This window comes from Cynocephalus volans, chromosome 5, assembly GCF_027409185.1.
Source record: "Cynocephalus volans isolate mCynVol1 chromosome 5, mCynVol1.pri, whole genome shotgun sequence".
Classification (NCBI taxonomy): Eukaryota; Metazoa; Chordata; class Mammalia; order Dermoptera; family Cynocephalidae; genus Cynocephalus; species Cynocephalus volans.
The window spans coordinates 125210731-125236668 of NC_084464.1; positions in this window are offsets into that span (position 1 = coordinate 125210731).

A 25938-nucleotide genomic window follows, 5' to 3' on the forward strand; every position below is an offset into this window, starting at 1 on the left:
AGAAGACAAGGATAAACATGAAGATTCCTGACATGTAAATATGTGGAAAAATGATATTGTATTATTAATTTACCTGGAATATATCTGATATACCTGATTATTAGTGTTGTTGAATATCTTTCTTGTGTCTTGTATATGTTCTTTTGTCAAGTTATTATTTATAAATTTGCCTATTTTATTTTTGTTTGCCTTTTTATTAATATGCAGGGTTTTTTTATTAAGACTATTAACCTTTGCCTGTCTTATATCCTACAAAACTGTTTCCTACTATAGTTTGGTTTATATTTTAGTTTTTTCCATTGCTTTTCTATATAGTTTTAAAAGTCTGTGACATAAATTTTTTTGTACCTTATGTTATTGTTTCAGTCTTCATATACTGCTTTAAAAGTCCTTTCTCAGTAATATAAAAAGTGAGTAATATTAGATTGATCTCCAAAATATTTTCAGAAATGTTATAAATGCTTGAAATCCAAATGCAAAAGCATTTTAAGTCAATTACAAGTTAAAAATAAACAGTAATATTTAAGAAATATGAACAATTTTGCTGACCCTCAGAGATATGTAAATTCACTAAGCATAGAGAAAAGTAACCTAAAGAATTGAAAAGAATTTTATCTCACATGGAAGGTTTAGATATTTTTTCTTATAAAGAAAAACAGAGACTACTGAGCCTGAACTGGACCATATGAACTTTAGAGGATGGCAGCTCCTGAATAAACATGATTTCTGCAAGACTGACACTCTGGAATAATCCTTCAACAATTCTGGGAATCACTACCATTGGCATCCTTTTTTGTGACTCTGGTATTGATTTTCAGAGCCCCTATTAAGCCAAAGAGGATGACACCAGAATATTATCAGCCATATAAGATACATCACCGATATGTCAGACATTATTAGTTATCCTGAGAAAATGGGAAATATAATAAAAGTTGATCCTTATTTAGAGATATTTGCATAGCAGACATGTTTTTATGTATTTATATATATTGCTATAGTTGAATGTTTGTGTTCCCTTGAAATTCCTGTGTTAAAATCTTAACCTTCAAGGAGGTAGAAACTTTCTGGAGTGATTAGGTCATAAGGGTAGAGCCCACAGAATGGGAATAGTGCCTTATAAAAGAGAACCAAGGTAGCTGATTTTGTCTCTTTCACCATGTGAGGAAGCAGCAAGAAGATGTCATTTATGAACCATGAACCAGAAGAGGGCCCTCACCAGAATTCAAATTTGCCAGTACTGTGATCCTAGACTTCCCAGCCTCTACTGTGAGAAATACATTTCTCTTGTTTACAAGCCATTCAGTTTATGGTATTTTTTGTTTTCAGCCCAAATGGACTGACTTTTTAATCATCACATCATCCTTATTATTAAATAGCCCCATGTGGTAGATGAGGAAACTAAGGATAGTGTGGTTGAATAACTTGCCCAGGTCATAGAGCTAGTCTGTTAGAGAGCCAGCATTTGTATCAGGGCAGTCTAGCCCTAGACTGTATGCTCTCCATATGATTGGCCAATTTTGATTCAGGAAATATTTTGAGCTGAGCACATATGTTCAAAGAAGAAGAGATTCAATTTTGAGTAGAATAGAAAGAGTGAATTCAGACTTTCAAATATAGTACAAAACCAAGGCCTCTAAATAACCTGTACCAGATGTGGTACCATCCTTAATGAGAGAATGTGCATTTGCTTCAGATGTTGGTCATGAAACACAGTAAATTTGGTAGTCGTGGACTCAACACAGTTGGTAAACAATACAGGTACTATGGCATAGTTAAAATTAGCAAAGATTATAATAGTGTTGACTTGCAAATGTGCAGATAATCCAGAATTCAAAACCAAGAAGGGAAATTAAGGTACTAAGCTATAAGGACATATATAAAAGTTCTATCAAATTATTTGCTCTAAGCACAGCATGTATTAGCTCAAAGCAAAATTCAGTAAAGACCAATACATCACAGACCTGGATGCATCAGAACACAGTTGGGGAAAAGTTCATCAGTACAGGCTACACAGACTTTTACTGTCTCATTTAAAACTGAACATTTTATTCAGCTCCCCCATGTGGAAACAGTGAGGGAGTTGGAATCAGAAAGAAGTGAACTCAAATACAATGACTTTAAACAAGTCAGTTAATGTCTTAGAGTGTTATATATCACCTGTTTCATGCTGCAGGATCAAATAACATAAAGGCAGAGACAATTGATAGAAATGTAAAGCTCTATGCAGTTCTAATTACTTTGGTAATTAAAGTTTAAATTAAGAATGGAATAAGTTATAAAATTACTGCTGGGAGAAAGGGAAGGAAGCAAGGAAGCAGAAAGGCAGTGAACAGGCAACAGAGGGACCGCAAGGAGAGCAGTATGGTACCCATGGTGCATTTTCTCCGTTTCACCGATCACCTATGGGAAGGCCCTGGATATTGGGTCTTTTATCCACAGAATTACTTTCTGAGGGAAATTGTTATTCTGACTGTTATATTGGTTTCTTTTCCTGTGAAGCAATGTGCAAACATCAAAGAAGTTTTCTATTAGTATCAAAGTACTCCTCAATTAGAAACTTTCTTAAATAATGGATGACACTTGAAGATGTTGGTTGTCATTTTTAATAATTAACTAATTCTAATTTTGGCAGTAACTGAACTTGTATTTTATGTGTGAACTTGGCATACTACTTGATTTAGAGGAGCAAGTGACTTAAATATTACACAGTGCTGAGAGAACAAATATTAAATAAATTTCCCACTTCTCTGTAGGACATTTTTTAGGTGGATTTTTCTCCTTTTATAGATAAACAGATGATAGACAGTTATAAGTATATAGGTAGGGAGATAGATAAATAGATATCCATAGTGTGTGTGTACGTAAGTGTGTATCTAGATAGATAGATCAAAGACATATATATAAATGTTCAATTATTATAATAATGAATCATTTTATAATTGCAAATATTTTTAAAACACTGTTATTATGAATTACTATGAATAATCCATTATTTTACTGCACTGTACTGTACTATAGATAGGTACTTCATCTTATTCAACTCTATTTTCTTTGAAGATATCAGTAAAATATTTTGAACATAACAGGTCCTCAATAAATATTTGCTGAATTTAGTTGATTTTATTAAACTATCTATTATCCAAGTGATTTACATGAAATTAAATTTACTTATATTTTTATTAAGGATATTTCAGTTCTGTTTCAGGTGGTTTTATTTGATAAGAACCCAATTAATTACCCTGACCTTTGCTGTCTGTAAGATCCAAGAGGAAACCAATCTATATTCATATTTTAATATTTTTTACTTAAAACTAGTAGGCCTGATTGAACAAATAATTCAGGTGCAAGATGGTTATAAAATTTTATGTAACAAATATTTGTATTGGTTATCTATGCCCGACAGTGTACTAATCACTTTAAAAATACTGGGAAAATGTAGATCAGGTGAATACATATAGGAAAACATTTAGTTTATGGGAAGTCTGAAAATATGCCTGTCTTAGTTCATTTTGTTTTGTGGCTGGCTGGTATGGGGATCCAAAACATTGACCTTGGTGGTACAAGTTGGCGCTCTGACCAATTGAGCTAACTGGCCAGCACCTATTTTGCTTTTCTGTAACAGAATACCTGAGACTGGACAATTTATAAACAATAGAAGTTTATTTGGCTCACAGTTCTGGAGGCTGGGAAGTCCAAGAACATGGCAATGGCATCTGATAAGGACCTTCATGCTGCATCATCCCATAGCCTAAGGCAGAAGGGAAACAGAGCATCAGAGGGAGGGCAAGAGAAGGCCGTACTCTGATAAGATCCCACTCCTGTGATAATAACGTTAATCCATTCATGAGGGTGGAGCCCTTATGGTCTAATCAATTCTTAACAGTCCCACTTGTTAATACTGTCACAATAAATTTCAACATGACTTTTGGAGCAGACATTCAAACCATAACAATGCTCTATGATCACAGTGTTTTCAAAATATGCCTATTAGTAGATTCTGTATTATTTATTAGAACTGGTTCTGAAGCCTAAACATTACTGGAATCAAAATGGTAAGTATGTAAGAGAAATGTTTTTGTGACATGAGGAATTAATCATTATAATTTTATTTTAGCACCAGTTTACTTATTCACGACCTTTGTCTGCTTTTAGAAAATGTAGTATAAGAATCATGACTGTCTACTCTATGGGAAGTGTCAAGGTGGCATTATCCTAAGCAGCTTTTCACATAGGAGTTAAGCAATCAGAGATCTTATTTTGCAGATCTTGACATAAAAGAGGCTGAATGGGTATATAGTAATGGAAGGAGGAATAAAGATATCAGAACTTGCAATTATAAGCAAAGTATGAACTTAGAAATAAAGTAATGATTACCCTCCCTCATAATATTCAAATACACACACAACATGCATGCACACACAAATATAAATATTTTGGGTTATTACTAATTTGCTGCTTGTATATTTTGTTTATGTTATACTTCTATTATTACTAGTAAAGGTACAGCAGCAGGTTGACATAATTTATGTTTAACAAACTTCAGAAATATGACCAGTATATGAGTATATATTATTAGACTGAGTATAGTCTTTGTATTGAGCATGTTATTGCATTTGAAAACTTAATCCTTGAATGTATGTTTTTTGCGTGGCAGAATTAACTGCTATGTTCTAACAAAATAGTGTCATTATTTCCTTAAGGTATAAATTTATATTTAGTAAATAATGTATAATTATTAATTTTCATGTTAATGTTAATTGGAAATTTCTCCTGAATTTCCTTTTCTTAAACATTGCCTCTTTTTCCTTCAACAACCATTATTGATCTAACATCTTTTGAGAGTTTCCAGAGATTCATTTTATATCTTTCCTAATATAGTGAAATGCTGTGTTTCATCTAGGAAATCTCATATCCTACAACTTCTTCCACATAACTAAAAAATATAAGAATATGGTAGATTATTTCATTTGCAGATTCATGTATCTCATTAGAAAATCCTGTTGCTTTTTTGAGATTGAAATTTTACACTGTCACCTTCAGTACTGAAGATTTTTTTTAAAAAATGCTTGTTTGATTGTCATTTAAAACTGCAGAAATAGTGATGAATAGAGACATCTGCCACCACACATGCAGACTGATAATAACTTTATTTGTACTTTGGCCTAATGCATATCCTGACAGATCATCAAAACAAGAAAAGAAAGAGCTCATCAAACAGTAAGAAATGGCCAGATGCTCATGGAATGATGAAAAGTCATTGTCTCTTATCGTTTAATGGTCAAATTATGCAAAGAAGACACTATTTTATTATAGTTTTAAAAAGAATCTATTGTCAGACTTAACTGTTGCTTCAGGAATATTTGAAACATTCTAGTCTCAAAGGTTTGCTTCTCTTCAACTTCCATGTTCACCTTCTCTGCTTTACTATGTACCAGCCCTTCAACAAACTGAATTTTATCTCTTCCCTGGAACATTGAAGATCTCAGTATCTCCCAAACCATTTGTAACCATTTGCCTACCTTTTTCTTTTTCCTCAGTCTTACAAATCTCTTCAAAATGATCAGGATTTCTAGGCCCTTCCCTATGTTTTAGTTTATCAAACTCCTTCCAGCAACATTTTGCTTTTATGTCCTTCTGGGCCTCGTGATCAGTCACTTGGCTTTGTTCTTACCTCACCGGGAAGACTACTTTGATCTTCCACAGCAGGTAGCTTGGTACAGAACTGAGTATCTTTCACTGTCTGTGCTCTCTGGTTGCCCTCCCAAAGTGCTGAGAGAAATAATGAAACTATGCTAATGGATCCACCATAAAATCATTCATTTTCATAATTGATTGATTTAATGCTGGGGAGAGAAACAACTTAAACAGGTCTGTGCATTAACAGTTGAGTCTAAAGAGATTTTTTTAATTTTGGAAAACATCTAAGCTCAAGCAAAATATTTTTGTCTAGTTCCCAAATTAAAGAGAATGGACAAACCTAAAGTAAATCCTTGTTAAATGTAGACTTACATAATTATCTTACAGTTTTTCAGCAACTGTTAACCATAGATTTTAATGGATGGAGCAGTAGATTGGAGACAAGGGAATTAATTAGCAGAAAATTGAATTAATTATTACACAATGTACATCTATTCCTATCATTGGTTGGAAGAACAAATGGGAACATTTTCTTTGTATTAAAATTTATGACATACTAATTGCCCTATCTTGAAATACATCATTTACTCTATGTTTGTGTTCATTAGCTTCCAATATAACGATTTAAATGTAAAACATATCTATGTTTGGGCTATTCTAGGACCTTTTTGCTTTAGACAATGAAATTCATAGCAATGCTACTATATTTAATATCTTCAACTTGAATTGTACTCTTTCACATTATGATATATCATTATCCTACAGTAATTTTGTTCAAGTAAATTATTCATTTCACTAGTACTGTATCTAAAACAAAACATTTTCAACTTTCATATAATGTAGTTTAAAATAATGGGCTCTGATTCTTTGTGGAATTCTTCAAATTGTGGAAGTTATAGGAGTACTGTGAGTCTGCTACAAAGCCCTAGGGACCTTTGCAGAAAAACCATCTCCCATCAAACCATAAAAATGAGTGTTGATATGAAGAATACCCTATATGCTCAAAGAAAATGAGCTTTATGTAATGAAAAATAAAATATAGTATCTAGTGTCTATTTTACTCTTTCTACTCTAATTTATGTTATAACAAATCTGTAAAGTCTAATCTGTATGATTATTCCAAAATCAGTATATTTGGGTTTTTTTTGTTTGTTTTTGTTTCTTACTGAAACATATTGATTATACATATTTGTGGGACACAGTTTTATTTCAATACATGTATACAATGTGTGATGATCAAATCAGGGTAATTAGAATATTAATCGTTAGAAAACATAATCATTTCTTCGTGATGAGGACATTCGGTCTCCTCTCTTCTAGCCATTTTATATCATGCAGTAAATTATTAATTATAGATGCCTAGCTCAACACAAAACTGCTAGATAGGAAAAATAAGTTCTATTGCTGTACAGTTAAAATGAGTGCATATGATTAGGAAGTTATTCTAGAAAATTCAGGAATGTAGCAGTTCTTCTCCCTTCATATATTTCATGAAATAAGCATTTTGTACAATGTACAAATATACTTGTTATTTATTCACAATGTATGAATGCTCTTAATGATAGTCCAGTTATACAGCTTCTTCTTTTTATTCTTAAAAGCACCTGTTTATTGAAGCTCCTTCTGTTTGGAATTAAGTTATGAAATTTCTTTGTACAACAGTTTTTGATTTTATACAGAAACAATACCAACATCAATTAATTTAGGGGAGACATATGGAAATGCAAATGGCAAACATTTCCAACTTAGATTATAATTCTCTGTTGAAAGACAAATAAAGCTTAATATTTTATTATGTAAAACATTTGCTTGTTGCCCAAAATAGGTAGAGTAGAAGCTCAGAAAAAGAACACTGGAAACACATAACTCGATAGTGAATGTGAGGGAGTGTCAGAGGACACAATGGAGGAAGAAGAGGGATCTGTGAGGGAGTTATGAGTATTAGGAAAATTTGGTAAAATGATTAAGGTTTGTGACAGTCCTTGTCAATTAAATTAAAGATTTGAAAGTATATGCCTATGTTTAGGAAATCTAAGTATCACATACAAAAGTATGTTTTTATTCTAACCAATATTACTTCATTGCATGTTGTTAAATTAACATGTCTCCTATGGAGAATTTCTATTTTCAGGTAGGTAGTAAACAGTGTGAGGAGACTTTGCAATGAGAAATGTTTGCCTGTCTGTGAAAACGATGCGAAACCATAAGCATTAGAGCCACCAAGTTAGTGGCTATGCATTTCTGAATTGTTCTATTAAATATTATTGAGGCTGATTTTTGTATTCTTTCTAGGATGTGTTTTTTAAAAAACATTTTGGCTGACAAGAAAAGAAAAAGTACTGATATGTTGTTTTTAATTGTCATTGTTACTAAAACTGTACTCTAGATTTATTGGTGATATAATGCCTTCTTAGAGATTTTTCTGAGATTTATCTATTCTATATCATCTCTTCTATACTTTCATATAGCTTTTTTAGAACATAGATGACTATAAACGCTTTAAGGGTTGTTTTAATTTGTTTCAATTTTTGTTTGCTTTGTGGGGTCCTTCTTCAGTCCTCTTTTTAATGTAGTCTTAGCTTTACCCTGTGCTACTGATAATGTTCACTAACCTAATACGGATGGATTAAAGATGACTTCATAGCCTATCTTGGCATTTTATTTGATTTATACCTACTAGTCATTCAAAGATGGTTCAGAAAAACCAACATGATTTGCAAATGTACTCTTTTATTCTGACTCTCAATTTCAAATGTGCTGTTTTAAATTTATAGATAGGTAAAACCATCATGTCACTTCATTAAGGGCTCTCTCCGATCTATAGCTCTTTTGTTTGTTGCAAGTACCATAGTCCAACTGGCTATACAGGGCAGTTTATGGTGAGAGTGGAAAATATGTTTCTAGGAAAGTGAAGCAGGGTGGAAGTAATCATCGAGGGTGATAAAATATGCATGAAAATGTCAAAAATTAAGTGAAGTTTTCAGGCTTTTTTTATCAGTCAGATATAAAAGCAGAGATATGAAGCTCTAATTCTTTAATTGTAATCATTGCACCAAAATCATCAATGGTATTTGCTTAAAATCTGAGGATTTCTGGGCCCTGCTCCAGGCACACTGAATTAGAATTTCTGAAGGCAGGGCACAGGAAACTGCATTTTAATTCCTTTCTCAACTGAAGTTTGAAGACGACTTTTCAAAAAACATTTTTTTTATGCTAAAGCGCTTAGTTCAATTACTCTATCGACCATGCCATTTGCTGTCTCTCATCCTACTTCACTACAATGTACCACCCATAGTATATACATCAGAAGTCATTTATGTCCCTCCCAACTCTCCCTATCAAGTTATTTTCCTCTGCCCGAATCATCTTTCTTCTCTTGACCTGCCAAAGAATTCTCACTAATCCATTTTGAATTCTTACTCTGTCAAGCAATATTCACATATTCTGATCCTAGGTTCTTTTAGTCATTTCTTTTTCTTTACCAAGATGTTAATTCAAGAAGAATGAAAACATTTGATCTGAAACACTCTCAGCATGAAATTGCATATTCTTGCCTGTCTCTCTTGTGTCATGAAGCCAATAGACAGTCATAGCTTTCCTTGTTTCCTCACCATAGATTCAATAGTTTTATTCTTCCACCTTACTTCAAATAACATACAAATGCAGAAGACAAAAATTCCTCACAGTTCCTGAGTTTAGAGCTAAAACTTATTAAAACTCATTGATCTTACACTTTGCCTGCATTTGTTTTTATATCGTGGATCAGGATTCAACTAGAAAAGCAAAATCAGTAGGAGATGTAGATTGAGATTTATTGCAAGTAGTTGGCTCACCTAATTGTGGGTACTGGCTAGGCATGTCTGATATCTGTAGGACAAGCTGTCAGAAAGGGCAGACTGGAATTCTCAGGCCTTGGCTATAGCTGCTACCCATAGGGATAATTTCTTTTCTCTGGGAATCCTCAACCTTGCCTTTCAGTTGATTGAACTAGGCTCACCCAGATTACCTAAAATAATCTCTTATGCAACGTTAACTTATCACAGACATTAATCACATCTACAAAATAACTTCATGGCAACACTTTGATTATTTTTTGACTGAATAACTGTGGACTGTAGCTAGCCATGTTAACACATCAAAAAGACCATCACAAGCCCCTTATTTCACGTGAATTTTTATTTACTTGACATAGTACTTTCTGTATTGGTGCTTGTGGTAAATTATTTCCTAAATAGCAGTTTTTATGCATTTGAGATTCCCGCTAAAGTTTATCCTTTTTCTGGAAACTATTCCCCAGACAATTCTGTAAGCTTCTGATATACTGTTGAGCCTATTGGTCAATAGTTTGATAGGATTTATAGCTGTGTTTCCAGCCTTCTAATGGATCTCTCAAAGTCATCAAAATCCATACCTAAATGCCATGTTCAATATAATTAAATATTTAACAGTTATAGAAAATCTCTTAAGCTTTGTCCCGATTCTTCCCATAACAGCTTGATTAGGGGAAATATAGCTACTTACAAAGAGCTCTGAAAAAATTTGAAAAAATATTATTCCTGCGGATTTATAATAATTTAAAGAAACACTTTAACTAAGCACTGTATTTCCTGGTACATCATTGATTTACATAGGACAACTTCATCATTATATTTATTGCCATCTGAAAGCATACACACCTAGGAATTTTTTTACATTAAGGTGCTCATATTAAGGAAGAAAAAAACTGTATTTTATACTATCAGAATTCACCCAAGTAACAAACCACAAGATTGTTTAGAAGAATACAATAAATTACTAAAACATGTGACATGATTCTGTTGTGAGAAATAAGAGTAGTTTTTAAAGGATTTGTGCTTTGAACCAGTTGTATCTTTTGACAATTTAAATAAATAGAAGTCCATAGACAATGGAAATCCCCTATTGGACCAAGATACTTTTAGCTTGATAATATCGCAAAAACAATTCCTAACTGTGTAATGTGGTTATCCATGTTAGAAAAGAATGCAAAACACTTGATGCAAAACTGTCCTGGGCGAATTAGCAATGGCAAAATGCCAGCAACAAGCATGTCTTTCTTCTTTCGTGGTAATTACTGCCCTTCTGAATGTTGCACATGGAGAGAGGAAAGCTTTTCATCATTGTTTTTCCCAACTTAGACCCAGTAAAACAGAATGTCAGAAACACAATGAGCTTTCACATTACAAACACTTGGTACTTCGACGTCTGAATTCTTTGGAGATTATTCCTTTTACTAAAAACAATGAGACTCAGAGGACAAGTTTCCTAAAAGTGGTAATTATGTGAAGTGTACTACCTATCGTCTCTTTGTTCCAAAACTACCTGCCCATGCACGCAAACACATCCAAGTATGTATTTTGGTGGAAATAGTAAGCAATTAAGACCTTGGCCTGTAGACTCACTGTGGGTTGCACCCCTGATGGCCTTTTATTTCACAGAGGCCACCTCTGACTCCTAGTTTGTAATTACCATATCCACTTATTCTTTCCAGGATCAGTTTCTTTACTTGGAAAATAGGCTTAATTATTAGATATAGGGTTATCCTGAGGCTCAAATGAGATGAGATATGTAAAGCACTTTGTAAATTATAAAACACAATACAAACTTTAGCAATTATGTTATATGATTTTAACCCATTCGGGTGAAAAGTGAGGCATTCAGACTTGGATGTTTGGCATCATGTAGGCACACCATTTGAATGATGGGCTCAATTTCTCACTCTTTTGGAAACTTAGCAGCATGTTGCTGTTTTGAACACACTGGAATTTTTGTCCAATATTAACTAGTCTGGAAGGCTGCCTTATGAAGACATTTGTTGAAAGAAGTTCTTTTTACAGTGGCTCTATAATTTACATTTTAAAATTTCCTCTTGCATTAAATATCTTTAGTATGGCAAAGTTGCAAATTGTTAATAAGCATATACCCAGATTGTTAATAAGCATATACAGTGGGAAGTGATTTAGTGTGAAATTCAACCAGAAAATATCTATCTTCTAACATGACAGGGTGTCAGACCAGAAAAATGACATATAACATTAAGACTTTAATATATAATTCATTTCTGCCACCTCCGAAACTGCCAGCTGTACTCCACTCTTTGTTAGATAATGTGTGGTCTATTTATTTTATTCTTTTTTCAAAAAATATACTTTATTTTTAGAACAGTTTTATGTTTACAGCAAAATCGAGAAGAGAGTACAAAGAATTCCTTTATGTTCCTTTCCCCTCCACATGACTGGCCTCCACCATACTGTACCAGAGTGGTACATCTGCTGCAATCAATGAACCTATATTAACACATCATCATCACCCAAATTCCATAGTTTATAGGAGGGATCACTCATGGTGTTGTGCATTCTATGGGTTTCGACAAATGTATAATGGCATGTATCTATCACTGTAGTATCATACAGAGTATTTTCACTCCCCTAAGTATCCTCTTTGCTCTTCCTATTTATCCTTTCCTTCCCCCATCCCCTGGCAACCAGTGATCATTTTTTCTGTCTCCATAGTTTTACCTTTTCCAGAAAGTTATATAGTTAGAATTATAAAGTATGTATCCTTTTTGGATTGGCTTCTTTCACTTAGAAATATGCATTTAAAGTCTTTTTATGGGTTGGTAGTTATTTTTTTTAGCACTGAATAATATTCCATTGTCTGGATGTACCACAGTATATCCATTCAGCTATTGAAGAACATCTTGGTTGCTTCCAAGTTTTGGCAATTATGAATAAAGCTATTGTAAATATCTACATGCAGGATTTTGTGTGGACGTGAGTTTTCAGCTCATTTAGGTAAATAAAAAGAAGCATCGTCGCTGGATCATATGGGAAAAATATGTTCAGTTTTTGTAACAAACTGCCAGTCTTCCAAAGTGGCTATTCTATTTTACATTCTCACCAGCAGTAAATGAGAGTTCCTATTGCTCCACATCATCATTAACATTTGGTATTGTCAGAATTTTGGATTTAACTATTTTAATAGGTTTGTAGTGGTATCTCACTGTGTATAAATTTCACCAAAATAAACTTATATCTAAGTCAATGCAAAAAGACCTGAAAGGTTATTTAATTTTTTATTTAATAGAATTACATAAATCAATAATTTCATAAATCCTGGAGCAATATGTAATGTTATACCTTTCCTTGAACATTACAATAAAATATATAAAATAAGAGTTTTAATCTGTGTGTGTGTGTGTGTGTGATTATGTTATGTCACATTTCTATGTTAGTAGTTTTTCACCTAGATGATTTAATCTAATCAGCGTTTTTAGTGTCATTTCTAAAAATCTTTGCCTATCTCAAGGACACAAATATTTTAACCTGTGCTTTTTCTAGATATTTTGTAGATTTCAACTTTATGTTCAGATCTATGACGTATTTCATGTGTGGAGCATATAGGTTTAGAGGTTAAAGTTTGCTTTGTTTCATTTTCCATATGGATATTGATTTGTTTTGTAACAATTTATTAAAAAGACTATTTTTATCCCATTGAATTACTCTAAGATGTTTATGAGAATCAATTGACTGGCTCTGTATATGTGTAAGTCTACTTCTGGATTATTTATTCTTCTCCATTAATCTTATATTTATCGTTGTATCAATACTGTACACTAGCATTACAGTAAGTCCTAAAATGAGAAAGAATATATTCTCTAGTTTTTTTCTTTTATGAAATTATTTTGACTAGTTAAGTTCTTTTGGATTTTAATATGAGTTTTAGAATCAGCTTGCTCATTTACAAAAAAAGCTTACAAAGTTTTTAATTGGAATTTTATAGAATATATAGGTAAAAATTCAGTCATCCAGTTCATAAACATAAAGCATGTATAAAACATGTTTTCTAAAACATAAACATTTGTAAAACATGGTATAAATCTTCATTTATTTAGGTCTTTTAAAATTTCTGTCAACAAAGTTTTGTAGTTGTATTAGTCAAGGTTCTCCAGAGAGACAGAATCCATAGGATATGTTATAATTATATGAGAGGGATTTATTAAGGGAATTAGCTCACGTGGCTATGAAGAAAAATCCCACGATAGGCCGTCTATAAACTGGATGCTGTTTCACCTAACATGATACATTATCCTGTGTACAACCAGGAATGCATTAATCTCTTTCCAAAAAGAAAAAAGTGAAGTCCTTAAATGATATTTACCCTTCTCCCAATATCCCACAACTTAAAATTTCAAATACTATGAAGTAAGGTTAACAACATTTAAATGCTGGTATAAAGTCAGTAAGTCTCATGGTACATGATAGAGAACAAGAGGAACAAAAACAAAGATAATTGCTTAATATGTGTACAGTATATATACATAGAGACATATTCTTAACACAACAGGGAGAACAATTACAATCCTCATTTCTGTAACTGGTCACATGGTCGAAGCTGGTATTTATAACTTCCTTCTACTACCCATTCTGTGTTCCCTTTGCCTTCAGCAAGCACCTCAGCCAGTCGTGGTTCTTTACCTGGTGGAGTGACCCAAATCTTCATCCCTGAAAAGTCTGGGCCATTTGTAGTCTTGTCTGGATTTGGCTGTTGTAATTTTCCACTGACATTAGTTACAGGGCATGGTAGCACTAAAAGACATCCTAAGGGATCTCCTGTATTCCAGATATAATCTTCCTTACCTCCATTGTGAAGTAGTAGCCCAACTTCCTCTTGGTAGTCTGGGTCAATCACCCCAGCCAACACAGTAACTCCTTTCTTAGCCTGTTGATTCAGAGGCATGAGGAGCCCAAAGTGGCCAGATGGCAGCCTTAACTTCCAGTTCAATGGGGTCATTTTTGTGTCTCCTGATGGAAGCATTCCTCCTTCCGGAACCAAGACTTCTAGACCAGCAGAGCATAAAGTTGCGGGAACAGGAAGCAAAAATTTTGCTTATGAGTCCCTAGGGGTAATGGTTAGTGGTGCCACTTATGTTTCCACCCCTTGATTCCTGGATCCGTGAATCCTGGCTGTGGGAGAGATAGTACCATATATTGGGCGCTGATTTAGAGCATATATAGCCTGCTGAAGAACTTTGCCGCAGCCCTGCAGGGTATTGGCACCAAGCTGGTGTTGTAACTGTGACTTCAAAAGGCCATTCCACCATTCTGTCAGACCAGCTGCTTCAGGATTATGGGGAACATGCAGAATACAGTATTTATCTGGGTACAGGTCTTGCATGTCTTTTGTTGAATTTATTAAGTTTTTATTATGAATTTAATACGTTTAATTTATTATGGTTTTGGTGCTATAATCAATGATATGGTTCATTAATTTAATTTTAAAGTGTATATCGCTGGTTCATAGAAATATAATTGTTTTTTACGTATTAGCCTTATATTCTAAAACCTTGAAGTTTCATTTTATTTTATTTTTTTAAATTTCAGAATCTATTTTTATTTTACTACAAAAAGTGTACTTGATTATTGTCTAGTACAATCATTGTGACCATTATATATTATATTATATTATTATATTATTTTTAATGATCAATATTCTAATTTTTTTTAATTTTTAAAAATTATTTATGTATATTTACGGGGTATTGAGTTGACTATCAGTATTTGTGTACAGCATGTGATGATATAATCAATATTATTAGTATGTCTATCATTACAAGTCCTAATTGCTTTTTGTGTCCCTTACCCAATTACTCCCTCTTCCCTCCTCCTCCTTCCCCTTTCCCACCTCTAGCAACTAAAGGTCTGTTCTCTCCTTCTGGAAGTTCAATGTTTTATTATGGTCTTTCTTTCTTTGTTTCTTAGCTTCAGCTTATGAGTGAAGACATGCTATTTCTCTTTCTGTACCTGGCTTATTTCACCTAGCATAATTTTCTCCAAGTTCATCCATGTTGCTGAGAATGGCAGAATTTCGTTCTTTTTTATGGCTGAGTACTATTCCATTGTGTATGCATAACACATTTTCCTTATTCAGTCCCTTGATGGACATTTAGGTTGGTTCCATATCTTGGCTATTGCAAATAGAGCTGCAATGAACATGGGAGTGCACGTATTCCTTCAACATGATCATCCCATTACTTTGGGTATATACCCAGAAGTGGGATTTCTGAATTGTATGGTCAATCTATCTGTAGTTGTTTGAGAAACCTCCGTATTTTCCATAATGGCTGTACTAATTTTCAGTCCCACTAATGGTATGGAAGAGTTCCCTTTGACCACATCCTCACTGGCATTTGTTATTCTCGGTTATTTTTGATAATAGCCAATCTACCTGGGATGAGATGATATTTCAATGTGGTTTTGATTTGCATTTCCTTGATGCTTAGTGATTTTGAGCATTTTTTCACGTACCCGTTGGCCATTTGTATGTGTTTCTTTGAAAAATGTCTATTCAGCTCCTTTGCCCATTTTTAAATTGGATTATTTGTCCTTTTACTGTGAAATTGCTTGAGTTCCTTATATATTCTGGATATTAATTCCATGTCAGATGTATGGTTTGCAATTATTTTCTCCTATTCAGTAGGTTATCCTTTCACTTTGTTGATTGCTTCCTTTGCTGTGCAGAGGTTTGTAGTTTGATTTAATCCCATTTATTTAATTTTTCTTTTGTTGTTTGTGTTTTTGAGGTCTTATTTATAAAGTCTTTGCCCCAGCCCTATGCCCTGAAGTGTTTCCTGTGTTTTCTTCTAGGAGTTTTATAGTTTCAGGTCTTATACTTAAGTACTTAATCCATTTGAGTTGATTTTGGTATACGGAATTCTGTTTTCCTTTTTAGACATTTTTACATAAATGGTCAAGTCATTTCACAATAGTGAATTTTATGTCTTCCTTTCCAATATTTATACTTTTTTCCCCCTTTCCCTTGCTATTATGGCTAGGACCTCTGCTACAATATTGAATACATATCAGGAGAGCAGACATTCCTGTCTTGATCCCAAGGATACACTTAATCTTTCACCATTTAGTATGATTTTTCAGACAGCTTTATAAAATTGAGACAGCTCACATCTATTCATTTGCAGTTTGTTGAGAAGTTTTTCATTCATGCTTTTGAATTTTGTCAAATATTTTTCCTGCTTTGAGATGATCATATTATATTCTGTTTCATTTGGCTATTTTGGCAAATTACATCATTTTTTTTTATTTGTTTGTTTGTTTAATTTTGAAACAACTTTGCATTCATAGGATAAACCCCGCTTGGCCTTGATGTATTATTGCTGGATTCTGTTTGGCAATATTTTGTTGAGGTCATTTATGTCTATGTTCATGAAGGATTTTGGTCTTTAGTTTCCTTTTCTTAAAATTTCTTAATAGATTATAGTTTCATGATCAATCTGCTTGTCCTATCCTCTGTTTTCTGAAACAGTTTGTGTAAGAATGCTGTTATTTTTTTCTTAAATGTTCCATAGACTACACAAGAGAAATGATGTGTACCTTCAGTTTTCTTTGTGTAAAGGTTTTTGACTACAAGTTAAATTTCTTTAATAAATATAGGGATACTGAGATTTTCTATTTCTTCTCAGTATTGGTAATTTGTGGGGGTTTTTTTCAGGTAATCTTCCATTTATTCAAATTATCAAATGTATAAGTTGTTGGTAATATCCTCTTATCATCCTTCTTTTCATATCTGTCACATCTGAAGTGATATTGCCTTTTTCCTTCTGATACTGTAATTTTTGTTTTCACTTTTCTCCTTAAAGTTTTTCTATTTAAGGGTTTATTGAAATTAATATTTTCAAAGCACTGACTTGTTATGTTAATTTTCTCTGTTTTGTCTGCTTTCTACATCACTTATTTTGGCTCTTAATCATTTTTTTCTGTTTATTTATTTTGGGCTACTTTGTTCTTATCTTTTCTTCTCAGAGTGTAAAATTAGGTCATTGCTATAAAATTTTTCTCCTTTTCTAATATAGACATTTGAAGCCATAAGATTCCCTCTACTACTTACACAGCATCCTACAGTTGTTCATTTGTTATATTTTTATTATCATTTCATTTGAAAGATTTTCTAATTTCTAATTGTGATTACTTCTTTGATTTGTGAATTATTTAGCAGCATGTTATTTACAAATTATATGATGGTGTTGTACATACCTATTATTAGTGATTTCCACTAATTCTGTTCCTAAATTCTGTTCTGATCAAAGAACATATTCTGTAAAATATTAGTCTTTTGAAATTTATTGCTAATTATTTTCTGACCAGGGATACCGTTATTTTGGTGAACATTCTCCACACACTTGCAAATGTTGTTATATGTAGTATTCAATAAAAGTTAATTTGGTCAAAATGGTTGATAGTGTTGTTCAGATCTAATATATCCTTACCGATTTTTTTGGTCTACATTTTCTATCAATTGCTGAGAGAGGGATTTTAATATCTCCAATTGTAGTTTTCTCTATTTCTCCCATTAGTTCTATCAGTTTTTGCTTCTTGCATTTTGAAGCTATTGTTAGTTGTGCACATTTAGAATTGTTATGTCTTTTTGATTAATTTCCCCTTTTCCATTATTTATTATTGTCTCATAATGATTATGTATTGATTTTACTTAAATGTTAATATAGTCATTCTATTTTCTTATGCTTGGTATTTGCATATTATATCTTTTTTTTCTTTTCCTTTTGACATATTTTCTTTATATTTAATGGGTATCTCTTGTTGACAGCACATAGTAGTATCTTCCTTTTTTATCTAATCTAGCAGTATCTGCCTTCTTATTAGAATATTGATATGTTTACATTTAATTGATATGACTGGATTTAAATCTTCCATCTTTCTATTTGATTTCCATATATCCCATCTTTTTTTATTATTCTTTATTTTTTCTCACTTCCTACTTTCTTTTGGGTTAATCAATATTTATTCAGATTTCATTTTATGTTCTCTATGTTCTAGGTCATAAATAGTTTAGGTATTATTTGAGATTTCCATAGCAGACCATGTTATATTATGTCTTTTTATTTATGCATTAACTCCTGCTAGAACAATTTATATGGTATAACTGGTAGGGCTTCCATTTTACTATATATAATGAGAAGAGAGGCACTAAGAATTATTTTCAAAGTTTTGGTAAGCTCTCATGCCAAGTACTTTAGTAGGACACACTGGAGGATAGGAAGCAAGAATTCTTAGATTTAACTTTGTACATGTTTAACTTAAAATGCTTGTAAAATATTGAAAAGAATATGTCAAGGGGTGTTCTATGTACAAGGTTGTAGAAATTATAGGTGAAAGTTTTGTATTATTTGTCTTATAATATTATTGAACTTTTTCACTTTGAACTTTTTTATTCATGTAAAGAATATCAAAATATGTATTTTTTTTTACTTTTCATGTCCTATTTTCAGATAAATATTTGTAAAGTTAGTTTGAAATTAATATTAAATAATAATAAATGCTTTTATATTTATTATATTCCTTTCAATAGACTTTTTTCTTCCTTTAAGAACTTTTTAAAAGACAAATCAACCTCTACAAACAACATGCCCCTATTCCATAATTATCTTAGAGCAAATCAGTTCCATTTTATTGGTGTCCAATTCTGTAAGATCTCATTAAAGCTAGATCAACTTCTATAGAGGGCATCCATTCTAAAAATTACTTTGTTAGGTTTAACTATAACAACTTTTACTATTTTCTTGAAACTGGCTAACTCAATGAAGGAAATACAAGTTTGGATCTTTCTACTACAAGAAATAAATTCAGTGTTAACTTTCCCCTACTGTTCAGTCTCTTGCCAGAAAGAACAAATGTTCATGCACACACCCTATTTTCTCCAATATGTAATTTTCCTTTAAATTTGTATTCTAATTTATTTAGTCTTTAATGAAAGTAAACACTATCTGTCACTAAAAATAATTATGAATTTATGAAAGGCTGTTACATTCTAACAAACTGGTGATTATACCTTATTCCCCAATTAGAGATTCCAGTCTTGTTATTTTCAAACATTTTTGAAATACTAGTTCATTCTCATTTATCAATGACTATTTAGGGCAAGCAAAGGGTTATCATGAACAAATAAATAGTTATCTTATTCAAGTAAGTGCAACTCAAAATACAATATTTGATTGTCTTTGATATGTTAGCAAAATGTTAATCATAATGAAACAGCAACAATTAACATGTGGAATGCTTTCCTGGTGGCTTATACTATATTTATTATTCACAACAACAAATCTACAGACAGGAAGGGTACTATTATATTCCCCATTTCATAGATGTGGAAACTGATGCTTGAAGCATTTTTTAATTTTGGCAGTATAACTCACATAGTAAATTATACAGTCATCCTTTAAACAGATCTGGTTTTACTCCTGAGACTTAGCCTTAACTACCATGTTCTACTGCCTTTAATCCTGACACAGATTTCAACTAGTATGTTTATACACCCAAGTCTTGCATCTTGGACAGACATGATTTTATTATTTGCCTTGCACTAACACTCCCACACATTCAATTTTACATCAACTTTTTAAAAATTTTTACTAACTTTATAAAACATTAAAAGACATACATGTTTGTCTGCAAACTTTTTAAAACTCTGTTAGCATTGATATCAACCAGAGCTTGATGCAAAATATATCATGGCGATTTAAATTTATTTCATAAAAGTTTATTCATGCTTTCTTTATTAATAAGTTTTTATTCTTACACTAAATACCTGGGCTAATATTTTCCTTAATATACAAAGATCAGTTAGTTAGGTACATACTCATTGTCATGAGATAGAGATATGAACAAGAAACATATTCAAGAGTTCCTTATTTCATTAAGTAAAAGCATTAAAAAAGGTGTTATTTGTACCATAAAAGAAAGGAAAAAAAAATTATTGCATCTGGACTAGCATACTTATTGGTATCATAGTAAACATTTTTAACTTTCTTTAGCGATGTGTTTAAGGGGTAGAAAAAAATTTTTGAAATAACTTGTTTTTAGCAACTCTCTATATAGATATAGATATAGATATATTCTATATCCAAATTTTATTTTAAAATATTGTATTTATTTTTTTGCTAAATCAATAAATATTTTTATCCCAAATTCATAAACACTGATATATTTCCTTCTGATCTTTCTTTCTTTTTTTTTTCTTCTTTCTATTGTCTCTTTTCTTCTCCCTTCTTCCCTATATTTGTTTTTAAAGTTACATTTATTGAGCTATTATTTCATAGATAAAAAATATATAGTATGGTCACCCCAGAAAGGTACTTCATGCCCCTTTGTAAGCAATTTCCCTTCTCACTACCCCAGGGCACCATTGATCATTTTTCTGCCGAGTTTTGCCTTTTTCAAATGTCATATATAGTTATTTGTGTATACCTTTTCTTTTTCTTCACTTAGTGTAATGCTTTTGGGATACACTACTTTTTTGCACTTGTCAAGTGCTTTCTTTTTACTGATAACATTCCATTGTACAGCTCTAAAATCTCAGTAATGACTGATATATTTACATCTGGGAATAGGCAGCTTTCAGGATCTGCTAGGTCGCTCGTTTTGGGGAATTGAGTCACTCTGGTCAGGAGTTGACTTGGTTTGTGTTTTTTAATTGCTATGTTTACTGGTAGTACACCGCAGGTTTGAAATTCCTCTAGATATGGGCTGTCTTTGCCATGGGCTTAAGGTGAGGGCTGGAACGATGGAAAGTTTTTCTCAGCTTTAGTCCTCTGCCCTCACCTTTCAGCCATTCCTGCAGGTATGTGACACCAAGGGGCAGGGGTGGGGGGGCACTGTTAATGCTTATGCCCTTCCTCAGTAGCAGACTGTAGTTGCTTGGTACTCCATACTTGGCTCATGTTAGGGGGACAGGAGTTCTTTGTTGTTCTGGCCCAGCCACAGTTTGGAGAAGGCCTTAAACCCTGGGTAGGGAGTTCTCAGCATGCCTACCACCTCTGCACCTTACATCAAACTCTCTCTGCCTTGTATCTGTTGTGGATCTTGACCTTGAATGGGAGTTTCTTTTCTTCTCCCAGTGATAGGAGATCTAGGTTTTGAGTGAGTATAGGATCTTAGATCCAACACAGTTCCCTGTCCTGTCCATAAGTTCAGCAAGTTTTTTAGCTTTTTTCCTATTCTTTCCTCAGCCACAGTGCATCTTTTTTGCTTCTCTCCTGGGTTTTATGGCTTTTTCTTTGGCAAGAAAGGAGTTCAAGAAACTGCACAACATTTTGTACCTGAACTTCACAGCCACCTATCCTCTGTGGCCTGCCTGCTCCACCTAGGGAGCATTATGGTGCCCTGTGTTCCTCAACAGTCAAGGCAGTTTGTGTGTCCTGTATTGCCTTTGAGGATCTTGTCCCTCTCAGGTTATTTGGCTGTATTACAGCTGTAGCTTTCTAATAGATTTGAGAGAAGTTATCATTTTGTAGATTATCTGGCCTATTTTCATTGCTTGTTCAGGAGAAACACTTTCACAGCTTTCTACATCCTAAGTGGAAATGGAAATCCTCCACTTTATATTATTTTATAATCTGCTTCATCAATATGCTATTTTTAGATTTACTTTTCAGTATCACCTATTAAAATTTTAGTAACATGACAGAATTATGCTTTGCACAAATTGTGTCTCTGACAATACCTCTCCTAAAAAGTGTCTGGATACAATCATTCTAAATAGTTTTTAAAAAAAATAAAAAAAGAAGGAAAAAAAAGATAAGAAAAAGGAAGGAAAATAAATCTGTCTCATTAGTGATGTTTCCTTATAGATGGGTTGGTACGGTGTAATCTTTTAAAGAATCATAAAAGGTAAGGTCTGGCTGCAGTCCCATGTCCTTGTCCTCTGCAGTAGATTTCTTGTCTGGAATGCACATTAAGTTTTCTGCTTCAAGGGTGACCGGTGCACAGGGCTCACATTTATTCTCACTCCTAAATTATGTGATGCTTCCTTTCCTCGTTTGACATCTTCAAAGTGAAAAGTGTCATTGCCAGGGAAGCATGAAGATATAGTCGGTCCCAAAAGGCTGTCTTGAAAAATTTACAGAAAGGTCTGGTCTTATTGGAGCAAAAATAGATGTAAGGGGGAATATGAATATGCATATCTACATAAAGAATTTGATTTTCTTAATTGTTTAAAGGTCATATTTTCTAAAATTTTAGAATAAGGGGTACCAATTTCTGGATGTAACATTTTGAATGAGATAACTAGAAAACAGATAAGCTGCAAATTAACTTGGTGCTTTGAAGATAATCAAGAAACGAGAGTTTTTTTAAATTGAATTTCTGAGACATTGTTAGCATAGTTCGCTGAAACATATTTCATTATACCAGTGAAGATTCAACTGAACGTAGATAAACAAGTATGTCTTCAAGAAGTAATACAGTCCTGAACTAATGACCTTTTTAAAAAGTATATAAATGTTGTTTGACATTTTGAAATCCTCTTTTAAGTAATTAAAAATATGTAAGGATAGAAGGTCTGAAGAAAGTTAGCTAAAAAAATAATCAGTAAAGAAGATTACCTTGTTCACCAAGAACCCAGATTTGAATGTTGCATGTTTTATATCAGCTCTGTCAGGTTTTGATTATCCATATCCAGATGACAATGAAATAAAGCAAGTTATAAAGCAATTTTCCAATGAACACTCATTACCTCCTTATTTACTTTCCCTTGCCTACGGCAACCTATAGCTCAAGAAAAAGCTTCTGAAACTGTATGTGTAGTCATTTCCTTAGACTTAGGAATATTTGTTATGAGAGCATAAATATTTGAAGTTTTTGTAGCCATTCACCAGTCTGAGGGATAATCCTATATCGGGTTTGTACTAAGGGGCAGGGGGTGCACTGCTCTAGGCAAGGCATTCTAGTTGTCTTTGTTCCATGACAGTTGTTCACAGTGAAACCTCCAGATTTTGAAGTGCTGTGAGTTCATTATCATCAGATATTTATAGTCAGAAAAAAACTTCAAAATACATTCCTAAAACAAGTATATATGTTATTTCTCCACTTTTCCTTTAAACCATGCTAATATTTAGTCACCAATAAACTCACGAGTATCTTAGATAAATTTCACATATGCATATCCTTTTCCAAGAATTAAGAATTAAATTATAAGAACAGCACAATAAATCGTACCTCATCTTTTCTCAATGAAGCTTGTCCAATTATTTGAGTGCACTGTACTTTGAAGTTCACAATCATTACCTTCTTTTTCTATTCTAACTTTCAAAAGTGAAGACCTGATTACTGCCATATGACTTGTGCAAATATTCCACTTTGCAATATGTGCTGCATATAAATGTGTGGTTTGTATGGTAGGGGGTAAAATGGGCAGCTTCCCTGCCATCTGTGTGCTAATTAACCAGTGTAGAACACAGTCTTGTCATAGAAAAAACTCATCTTCATTTCTACAGGGTGCAAATTATGTTGCCAAGATCACAAGGACAGGGTCAAAGTTGGCTGTCAGCAATGGTTCTCAATTTAGTTAGTGCTTTGAAAGTCCTAGGAATTTTAAATTAAAACATAGACTTGTACTCCCATATCTATTTGTACACCTACATAATAAAGTTGGAAACATAAAACAAAATAAAAATATGTAGAGTTTTCATATACTGGTATGTATTTGTTCTGAATCTTTTTCTGTTGGCTTCTTATTTACTCTAAGACTTACAGACCACACTTCTTCCTCCCCTGGAAAGAGGTGCACAAAACTGGGGGGTAGGGAGGGGGCGACATTTAAAGTATAATATTAAGTGTACATAGAAACATAATTAAAATAAGTTTGCATTAATGGTTGCCTTTAAGTCTAGTGACCCAAGAATTAACATTTTAGTATGATTAAGAATAGAACTTAAGCATTTTAAGACATCTTTTAGCGTTAAAATTCAAGTCAGCTCCGATGATTCTAATTAGTAGGAATCCTAGCAGGGAAAGCAGTTAAGGGAAATTAGTTACCTATTGTTGTGAACTGTAATTTAAAAACTTAGTAATGTTTGGAAATGTATTGTTAGCAAACATGGATGTATGCGCATCTGTAACTTGTGCCCTAGTCTGCCAATACTACTAAATAATTGAAAATGAAATAACACATTATTTTGCACATTATGTCAACATCATTACTCTCATAATTAAAACCTGGGAAGAGTGAGAAGGATAACACTTTACTCCTGTGGGCATAGAGAGAGACACAATATTAGTTTTTCCTGTCCTTTCAAGCATGCGCTGCAAAGATGAGGAAAATAGCTAAGTGGTCTGCTTATATTCCTAGGTGATTTCTTTTAACCAAAATGTTCTCAATTTGTAACTAAGAGTATATTGCCTTATTCTTTATGAAAATGAGAGAAGAATTACTGTAAATAGGATAAGATATTTATTTTCTGTATAACAATTTCCCATTGGTATTTTTTGAACAAATTTCTATTAATGGTTGAGCTTTCCAAAGCATATTTTATATTTGGTTGTATTTTACCAACAAATGTGGTTAGCTGTACTTTTCAGACTATTCGTAAAAACTATTCAAAGCTATTCTTACTCATGGGTAGAGTGGGACTGGTATGATGTGAGGAGCATTCAAAAATGCATGTGCCTAAAAAATATGCCCTTTAAACCTCTGAATCTCAGTTTTTTTCATTTTAAGGAACGGTGCCAAATATGGCACCTTGCAAAATGTCTGGGGAGAACTGGAAACATTGCTCTTAAAATGCCTGATGGTACCACCTCCCACACAATAGATGCCCAACAAGTTTATTTCTTCTTTAATGAATGAGAAGGATTTCCAAAAACTTATGAAGTAGTTATATTATATATATTATTCTTATAGACCATTATGTATATTTTCTTGGCTGAAAATATGGAAACAAAATAAAGAAATAATAATTGGTGGTGCTTGTGGCATCTACAAGAGGAATAAAGTCATAATATTTTTGTGTAATCTCTAATTGAGAACATTATAGGCATGCAATATACTTGCTGGCTCCAGTGTTTTAAGTAAACTCATCACATAATATAGTTCTGTCATGTAATGTGTTATGTCTGTTTAAATTTTAAAAACAAAACATTAAAGCAGAATTTTAGGTTTTTAAAATTTGCCTTTAGGTCCACCTGTCTGGTACCTTAAAAGTTATTAAAATATTTTCCCCTAAAACATGTTTCCCCTAAAACATTTATATTATGATTAGAATTGTATAGATTGCTAATCTAGTTTCTTGAGGGGTCATGTAGTACTAGAGGAATATTTGTTATTTTGGTCCTTCCACCCATGAGATTATCAGTGATAGTTAAAGTCTGATTTTAGAATAAAGGATAACCGAAGATGGAAAAATTATATGTTGCCTTAATGGGCTAACTGAAATAGCCATGTTAAAAGTATGTTTTGTACTATTTCATGAGGGTA